Raw genomic sequence first — 9,361 nt, forward strand, 5'->3', positions numbered from 1 at the left:
GAGTGGGAGACCACAGATTGAGAAGAGCTGCCTACCCTTCCGGTAGCAATAATGCGATTACGCTATTCATAGCGAGAAAGAAAAACACCGGTTGATCTTCTTTGCATCATAATTTGTTAACCTCAGAATTAACCTGGCTGGACACAGATCTGTTAAATTTTACCATGCTTCTCCAACTAAACTACTGAAGTCTGAGACAGAAATAGCTACCCACAGCTGTTATGAATTGATATGTTCCTTGACGATGCTTGGCACTGCCTGCAGAAAAAAGAAAAGTTTCTTATTTTATTCTTTGCCACGAAGTTAACCTTTTTTTTTCTTTTCTTTTCTTTTACTATTTTTAATATTCTTTCATTGCAAACTGATGGTATTAGACTGTTCTTCTTTGCTTTGCTTGGAATGGAAGGCAGACATGCTACTTGAGTACGCTCCATAATGGTAACTTCATACCTAATATTTCTGTTTTAGAAAAAGGAAGGGTGGAGGGCGCTTGCAGGGCTGCCTAGCTCTAAGTGCATTGAGTTACACCGGAGCAGGCATTGCACCTCCAGCGCTAACAGGGAGCCACAGACCCTTAGATGTCCTCTGCCCAGCAGGCAATGACGGAAAGAAAGGGATAGACCCACTTGAGGCCGACATCCTGAAAATGCCTGCTCACATGCAGCGGCAGCCGCGGTTTTAGTGCGTGCTCAGAATGGAAATCCCCAAATCTGCAAATGGCAGAAAACCAGCAAAATCCCCAAATCTGCAAAGCCACCTCTGCAAACTCTTTTATGTATGTACCAAGCAAACGAAGATCTTTAGAAACACATTGTGAGGTCTCTTTGATCTTTCCCACACCTGCTTAAGGCTCCTGCTCCTGACGCTGGCCATCACGGCTGAAGGACATTCAGGTAGAATCGTAGAATCATTAAGGTTGGAAAAGACCTCTAGGATCATCAAGTCCAACCCCCAACCCAACACCCCCAGGTCTCCTAAACCATGTCCCCAGTTCCTACGACTATGTGGTGTTTGAACCTCCCCAGGGCTGGTGACTCCCCCACCTCTCTGGGCAGCCTGTGCCAGGGCCTGACCACCCTTTCAGTGAAGATATTTTGCCTCGTATCCAACCTAAACCTCCCCTGACGCAGCTTGAGGCCGTTCCCTCTCGTCCTGTCCCTGGTGGCTTGGGAGCAGAGACCAGCCCCCCCCTCACTCCAGCCCCTCTCAGGCAGCTGCAGAGAGCGAGAAGGGCTCCCCTCAGCCCCCTCTTCTCCAGGCTAAACCCCCCCAGCTCCCCCAGCCGCCCCCCAGCACACTTGTGCTCCAGACCCTGCCCCAGCCCCGCTGCCCTTCTCTGGACACGCTCCAGCCCCTCCAGGGCCTTCTTGTCCCGAGGGGCCCAAACCTGAGCCTGGCACTCGAGGTGGGGCCTCCCCAGGGCCGAGCACAGGGGCACCATCACTTCCCTAGTCCTGCAGGCCACGCTGAATGTCAGATCCTCCAAGTAAAGCTTTGGAGCCCTGGTTGAAAAATTGACTTAATTACCAAGAGTCAGGTTACGTCCTTGGGACATAAAGCATTGTTATAGAAAACAAAGCATGGGAAGAGGTTTAAAGTGAGAACAGTGACAGCAAAAACCACATGAACCTGCTGACTCGGTGGCAAAAACATTTCTACAGTACAGACGAAGCCGTGCAGCTGCCGGGGTCATCCGCATGGCCGCACTTCCCCGCAACCTTTTGGACAACAAAATACCCAAACCCGCCTGGTCACGGGGCCGAGCAGAAGTAGCGGCATTCCGGGGAGCCGCGTCACTGCAGGGCACCCCGGGGTGGGAAGCGCACGCAGCCCAGACCCGCGCCTCCCGCTCGCAGGGCTGTGCCCCGTGCTGTCCGCAGCCTGCCCTCGCGGGTGGGAGCCACCGGGCACGCGGCTGCTCTGCCAGCTGGCGCAAAACCAGTCCAGCCTCCCACCCGCCGAGGGGCCGGTGTGTAATGCTGCTGGGGCTTGCTTTTCTTTTCCATCATCTCCAACGCTGCCTCGATTCAGAACAAATTAAAGCATCGAGTGTCTCCGAAAGCTCCGAATAACTTGCGCTTTCTGATCTTATGCCCCCTGCTCCATGCATGACTCTTGTTTGCCTTCCCTCGCCCTGCATCTAGAGGAGAGATTACAAGTTGCACCATCAGCAGACGAGCAAGGTTTAAGCCACAAGGAAGGATCTGAGTCATCTCCCTGAGAGAATATTTTAGCCATACATCATTGTTTGTTTTCAGGCAAACCAGTACAATTATGCAACATAAATTCTTTTAAAGCATTTGGGACTTCAGTCCAATTTAAAACCCTGTAGGTTTTATGGCCAGAGTGAGTGATTACTAAGTGCGCGCATACAAACGAGGACTTGGGAAGAAGCATGTGGAGAGGATTAAAGGGCATGTGGCACCTCAGGCTCACGCTGGGCAAGCTCCGGCCAGGCTGTCACAGAGGATGGGAGATCTGAAGGGCCCACGTCAAAAGGTGGGTTGCGGTGTGTATGGCTCCGGAGCACAGTTTTGCTCTGCCAGTGCGGCAAGGCCCGACTGCGATCTCCTGCGAGTGCATTTCCACAGGCTTCAGTAGAGACTTTGCCTAGATTAACTCCTGATTTATGCTGGCTTAAACGGGGATGAAAACCTGATCTATTTAAAAACAAGACTCGGTTACAACAGGAATAGAGAGAGGCATTAAAATGTCTCCAAGCTGAATATTTTATCGCATCAGGAAAGCGTTAAGCCAGAGGTATAAGGTGGCCTGTTTGCCCTCGGGCTGGGAGAATGGCCGGGGTGGGGACGCAGCCCTGGCACCCTGAGCCCATTCCACTCCTCGCTCTACCACAGCCTTTGCCGAGATGTTTTTACCACCACCCTCTGCCTCCTTCCCCTCCCGAGGCAGGGGCCGCATGGGGATTTTGTCGCTTTGACCTCACAGGGTGACAAAGGCCCCCGTCTCACCTTCCTTTTACTTTGCTTTAATTAAAGGATGCAAAACAAATCCCCCTCCTTCGAGCACAAACTCCGCGTGATCTGTTCCTGCAGGAGCAAGATGCAAAACCCGGGCGTGTAACCTCCAAAGATGCACCCACACCCAAAGAGCTCAGCACCTGCGCTGAGCACCGGCAGGACCCGCTCCGTGCCGAGCGTAACCAGCGGTCCTGCGGCCGCCGGGACAACTGGGAGGAAGCCCAGACCCAACTCGTGCCCCGCAGCGCCCAGCTCAGCCTCGGCACTCGTCGGCGCTGCCTGCTGCGGTGAAAAACGTACGTGGTTATTAAAACATTACCAGGAGCGGGATGAAAGGAATCAGTAATTCAGCGCTCGCAAAGAAAACCAAATTGTCAACAATAGGGGTTTTTTTATCGGCATCATCATCATTATCATCACTACTATTTAAAGGCCCAGCGCTCACTGTCGTGCTTTTGTAGTAATAAAGGTAATAAAATTACTGTACAAACAAGGTCTTGGTCCTTGTGAACTGCAGACCCCAGCCAGAGAACCGGCAGCTAGAGGTGCAACAAGCAGAAAGCAAAGAAAAAGACCCCAAAGCTTGGCTTAACATGCTTTCTTTGAAATGTACTCTCATGCTCTTGGGAGGCTTGGCAAATAAATCAGAGTTTACAATGCCAGCTACCTATTTATTTATTTCTCCTTCTGCATAAAGGAGTGGAGCCTACAGTATGTTTTTTTTCTCTCTTTTTTAAGGGAATATACAGACAGATTTGCACCTCCACATTCATTTTTTACTTACACAGATGTAAACTCCACTAAAGCCGGGGGAATTATTGACAACCGAGGCAAACCAAGGCCAGACTCTGACCTATTGATTTCCCCGAGATTGCACAGGACGTACGTAGTTCATTGCAGAATACGGTCTTTGTTTTGTTTATTACTCAATATATAACAATGTGGAATAAAGAACAACGCCGAACTGCAGAAATGCCTGAGGATTTCTCTTTAATTGAAATCAGGACTGGGAACATCCTTGTAAATCAAGAGCAGTCGGCCTTTGAGAAAATTCATTGCTTTTGCAAAGTTTACTTTCAAATGGGATTTAGCTTTAACTCTTTGTCTCTCGCAGCAGCTCAGCTAAATAGTTTTTAACGATTTCTCTGGAGGGGCTACGTGCTGCTCAACAGTCTGGAAACTTCCAGGTGCCACAGATGCTGGGCGGGATTCTTATTTATACTAAAGATGAGAACAGCAGTTGAGAAAATTCAAATACACATAATTATTATTAGAGGTATTCCTGATATCGGTCTAAATCTGTATTTTTAAAAAGCTGGATGCTTCTCCAAAGCAGGATTTTGGTTCAGGCCATTAAGAACCTCCTGGTAAAATTATGACCTGGATCTGAATTTTACTTAAGTTTGATGCTGCTTGAGATTAACTTTGAAGTCAGAGCCCTGGGCCACAGAGCGCACTTAACCCCATCAGCAGTTCAGCTGCAGTTCCATCCCCCTCGGGGAGCGCTTCAGCCCCCTGTAACGGGGCGCCAGGCACGGGAGCAGAGGAAATGTCCCGATTACAGTCCCCCCACTTCCCACACCGGAGCCCCCTGCGCGTTATGAAACAGCCGAACAGCAGCGTTTCTGCTTCGCTAAAGATTTCACACTGGGACTTTCCTTCTTCAGCTGTGTTTTTCCAAACTCGCATTTGCAGGGGCTCTCATTTCAGTGCTTTTCTTGGAATGAGATGCCTCATAATTATTTATAACAAAAGGGTTCATCCTTCCAGCCTACTGTACACGGGCAGCACGCTGAACGCCAAGTCAGCGGCAGCAGGCTGCAAGAGGATCAGGCTATTAAGATTAATGCAACAAATTTGAATTCTTCCATCCCCTCCCTCCAGCAACCCGTCTGTGTGTGCGTGCGTGTGGCTGGGAAGGAAAAGAAAGGGCTCCTGTGCTCCAGGATAATAGAGAACGCTACCGAAGAGGAAAAAGGAAAACACTGTTTATCCCTAGCAGGAAGATAATTGATCTATAGTCTGCCCACAACTGGTCTCAAAGCAGCCAGTAGCTACGCAGCAGAGACTGTAGCTAACCAGAGCCCAAACCCGCCTGTCAAACAAAAGCTTTATGGGGACACCAGGGAGAACAAAAGTAGCGCGTTTCATTCCTTCATAATAAATCTCCCATCTTTATTGTGCAGAGATGTTCTGCTCCTGAGCGTGCCGTGTTTGGGAGCGGGGCTCGCCCTCGCCGCCCCCACCACAAGGCTTGGTGGGGACCCAGAGCAGCCAGCCTGAGCCCAGCTGCTTTCTCGGGCTCTGGGGTTTATTTTTGCTGTGCACAGCCAGGCCCAGCTGTTCTCTGCATCCTCAGACAGCGGCAGCTCTTGAGCTCCAGCTCGATCACTCTCTATTTTATGTACGCTAAAGGTAATAAAAAAACCATTTCTAAATTTAACTAGCATTACATAATGCAGCTATTTATTATGTAAAGCTGCCGTTTACAATGCCCGGAATATTGATCACTATAAAAAATGCAATGCAGCTAGAGTTTGGATAAATTAACGCTACTGTTTTCCTTTCTTTTTGTTTAAAGGATCAATCAAAGGTCTAATTTGTTCTCGTGTATCCACCTCTGCAAAGCACGCAAAGCACCAGGCAGCGCATTGTTTACTGTCGTTCAGGCTCACACGCAGCGCTCGGCTCCGGATCCGGCAGAGGATACATAAAGATGACAATTTCTTCATTATCCGAACCATTGGAAAAGGCAAAAAAAGCATACTAACCTGCTTTATTTCAAATCAGGCCAATTTTTTTTTTTTTTCTTGGCTATAAAGCAGCAGTGGCAACCACTTAAGAATTCCAGCATTATGACTGTATATCATCATTATCACCTAGAGTAGATTATGAATAGGTATTTTCTTACAAGAGCAGATGAAGCCTGAGAAAATGAAAGATGTTTTCCTATTCTTTAGGCCTTTTGGGGGTAGAAAGAGGGGTGGAAAGAGAGAATTAAATATTAACAGAGCGAACAGATCACTAAGCAAAAAACAATTAAATAGCACAGCATCCATTCAACAATAACAGCAAATCATGATGCAACTGCTGAGCATGGGGTGACATACTAATCACGGATTAAAGGGACTGATTTGTGTCTCATGAGTATTCATGGGCAAAACCTGATACGTGCAAACTGATCTCGGGGAAATATGTTTTGTGGGAAACATGAGGTTATACAAGTGTCTGAGCAAAATGATGATGGCTTTTCTTGACTGTGCCATAGGGAGGAAGGAAATATTTACCTTTTTATCTCCTACTTTCTTGTTTCGTGGAGTTGTTTTCCTCCTCTCTACCAAACGAGACGCAGATATTTTTCCCCATCTACCTGCCCATTCTTATATTTGCCTGAGCAAATACAGGTGATCCCCAAAACCCACTCCCATCGTTCAATGTCACCCAGAAAATCAAAGGTCAGGATGAACCATGGAGCACACCATCGTGGGCAACATTCCTCTAACGGCATCCAGCAGGCAGTGGATCTGAACATGAACCACCCCTATAAGGGGAGAATGAGGTGGTGTAAATCCAGCCCCGTACCCGATGTGCTGTCAGCAATTGCACAGGGCTCGTCACCTGGGGAAGAGGCCATGGGACAGAAAAACCTCCTCCCTAGGCGGGAGCATCTTTGCCATTAGAGTTGCCTGGCTTGGCTTCAGCACAAAGATTGCTGTTAGTCATACAGTACTATGCAGCCTTTTTTCTTCCAGTTACTTTCAGCTCAGGATGTAGGAAAATTAAAAACACTCGTGGGCCAAATTACGGTCTCCTGAAGAAATTTCCTTCATAGACCAGAGAAGACTCCAACCCGTCCTGTACTGAGAAAAGGTCAAATATACTAAATAGCGCTCTCTCCACTCCCTCAACGAGGGCGAAGAAGGTCACACCCGCCTCGTGAAAAGCCACAGAGCTCTACAGCTCTTCCAGGATCAATCCTGTCTCCTGCTCCTACTGCTCCCAGGCCTCGCACCGCGGCACGGGAAGTCCTCTGCTGGCCTCCAGCCACTGCTGAAGCCAGGAGGTAGGAGACGCGAGGAGTAGTGCTGCTGAGGGCAGCTTAACTGCCGGGGTCAAGGATCAACGTGCCTTCTCTGCTCTGCTCTTCGTTCTCCACTCACATTCCTCACTCAACGCCCACCTGCCTTTCCCCAGGCTCCTTTCAGCCCCGGGAAGGAAAATCGTCTCCAGTGGTGTCTGAACACCAGCTATTGCCGTGTCGGTAGGGAGCCACGTGCTTTGTGCAAAAGACTCTCGGGAAATGATGCTTGGCAATATTTTCCACGAAACAACAACTCTAAAACAAGGAGGAGGTCACCTGAGACTTCAGTGTCACTGAGGAGGCCATTGCTGCGTATCCTGAGGTGTCTGACTTACGTAGCTCCAGCCCTGGTAGAGCAGACTGGTTTCTTTTCCCCATTTAACAGTTTGGAAAGTCCCCAAATCCTCCATCTACATCCTCATCTCTGCCATCAATCAACAATGTCGGGGCATTAACTGTTTGTTAATACTGAGATCGCTCTTCTCCATCAGCCTCTGAGCGGTTGTCGTCCTTTCAGCACAGTGAAAAATCCGGCAACTAAGGCAGTATATTTTTATAATCTTAATGGAGCTCGTGCTTTAAAGGAGCTTAAACAGTGGGAAAGCCCCTGCGGAGAATCCAGTGTTTTCATATGCAAGTCAGGTTTTTGGTTGTGTATTAGCTGTTGTTATTTTCAGTAGCCGGTGTTTCATTTCTGTTCAGAAGCAAATGTAAGAAAGCAAGCGAGCAATTTATAATGAAATAATCAATGCTGGTGGTGAATTCGCTCGTGCCTGTGCACTTAGCCTCGCCTATGATCAGAAATTTCTCTTGGGGGCAGCATTTCTTACAGAGATGGATGGATTTATTTTCTGTCTTCAAAATGTTTACTAGCACATCTAGATCTCCTGCTCCAGCCGTACTGCTGGTGGAGGACCAAGAGCTCCCCCCACTATTGCCCGTGGGGGAGAGTGGAGGCATCGTGAGGTGGAACAGCAACCCAAAGACAACCCAAAGGCAGGCCACTGTCCCTTTCCCTCCCCCTGAGCCCCACCCTCCCTTAGCAGCCCTGGTGGAGCATTCACGAGGAACTTGCAGCCCACCCAACCCACTGTCTACGGGGCCCCAGATCCCCTCTTTCCCCCCAGGGTGGGCTTCACGGGAGCACCAAAGCTCAGGCCGCCTGCATTGACCATGCACCAGGGGATAACTGATGCTGGCGACTATCCGAAGCTGTGTCCCCACAGCAAGATGAAGCACATGGAGCTGGCTTTAGGCTGCCAAGAACCCTAAGCCACCTAACACCTGCCCACATTGCTTGCTTTAGTGCAGTAGGGACGCCCTCCGACTCAGGGGAGCAGTGCTTAAAACCTGCTTAGGAAAAGCAAGAAAAATGCCACAGCCACAAGCTCCGGTGGCCACGAGGAGCTGCCGCGGTGGGCAGGGGTGTCTCCAGTGGCGAGACCTGCGTGCACCTCAGCCACCCCAGGGAGATGAGTGAGAGCCCAAGCCTCAGCGTGGGCAGCACTCTGCCTCCTGCCCCAAGCCTTGAAGGGGCTTGTTCTAACGGTGTGGGATACAGAGAGGTCCGCTAGTCAGTGGGCTGGGGACCACGCCAAGCTGGCAGAGAAAACGCAGCCAAGTCATGCTCTCCATAGGTCAGACGCAGGAGGCTGCCCCACAGACATGCCAAGAGGTTACAGAGCTATAAATGTTTAATTGCTTTCCCCACATCAGTCCCAGTAGGTGAAGCAAGCCCTGCAAGGTGAATGGGAGAAGCAGATGCAGTGTTTGCTTTAATGCTCAGGACTACAGGATCTCAAACCTGCTGGTTTCTCAGGAGCACGCATCCAACCTCGGTGAAAAATGTAGCTGAGGATAGCTAATTAACTGCTTGGCCACTGGCAGTCCATGAGGATTCAACTCCCCTGTGAACAAAACATGTGAAAAATATGGCTGAGGTTCAACATCTTGGAAAGAAAGAGTCGGTGAGCAAAGGGCTGAAGAAACTGAACTGTATGTCGCGAGAGAGATGAGAGCCAGAGCAGAAGGGTGTTCCTGCAGGGACTGTTCCCAGGAACCTGGATGATTACACAGCACAAAATAAACCAAGGAGCTTTACATCAACGGAACTTCACAAAACTTGCCAGGCGGGATGTCAGGAGTTCAGCATTTATCAACAAAGCCGGGGGGAGAGTGGGACTTATAGCTAGCCTAATCATGGGACCTCAAAAATAGACGCTTCTGAAAGCAGGCAGAGATAAACCCGGGCCATTTCTGGAAACTCTCCTCCTCTTCTTCCCTTTCATTAGCTCCAGAC

General features: G+C 49.4%; 1 long non-coding RNA gene across 1 annotated transcript; it reads left to right on the forward strand.

Moving 5' to 3' along the window:
• The first annotated feature begins 1,895 nt into the window (after window positions 1-1,895).
• Window positions 1,896-7,824, forward strand: LOC142059615 (uncharacterized). Its single transcript, XR_012661447.1, has 3 exons — window positions 1,896-2,499; window positions 3,000-5,396; window positions 5,563-7,824. It is a non-coding gene; the product is annotated as an uncharacterized LOC142059615 (long non-coding RNA).
• Window positions 7,825-9,361: the final 1,537 nt, after the last annotated feature.

The sequence above is a fragment of the Phalacrocorax aristotelis genome, chromosome 7 (genome assembly GCF_949628215.1).
Source record: "Phalacrocorax aristotelis chromosome 7, bGulAri2.1, whole genome shotgun sequence".
Taxonomy (NCBI): domain Eukaryota; kingdom Metazoa; phylum Chordata; class Aves; order Suliformes; family Phalacrocoracidae; genus Phalacrocorax; species Phalacrocorax aristotelis.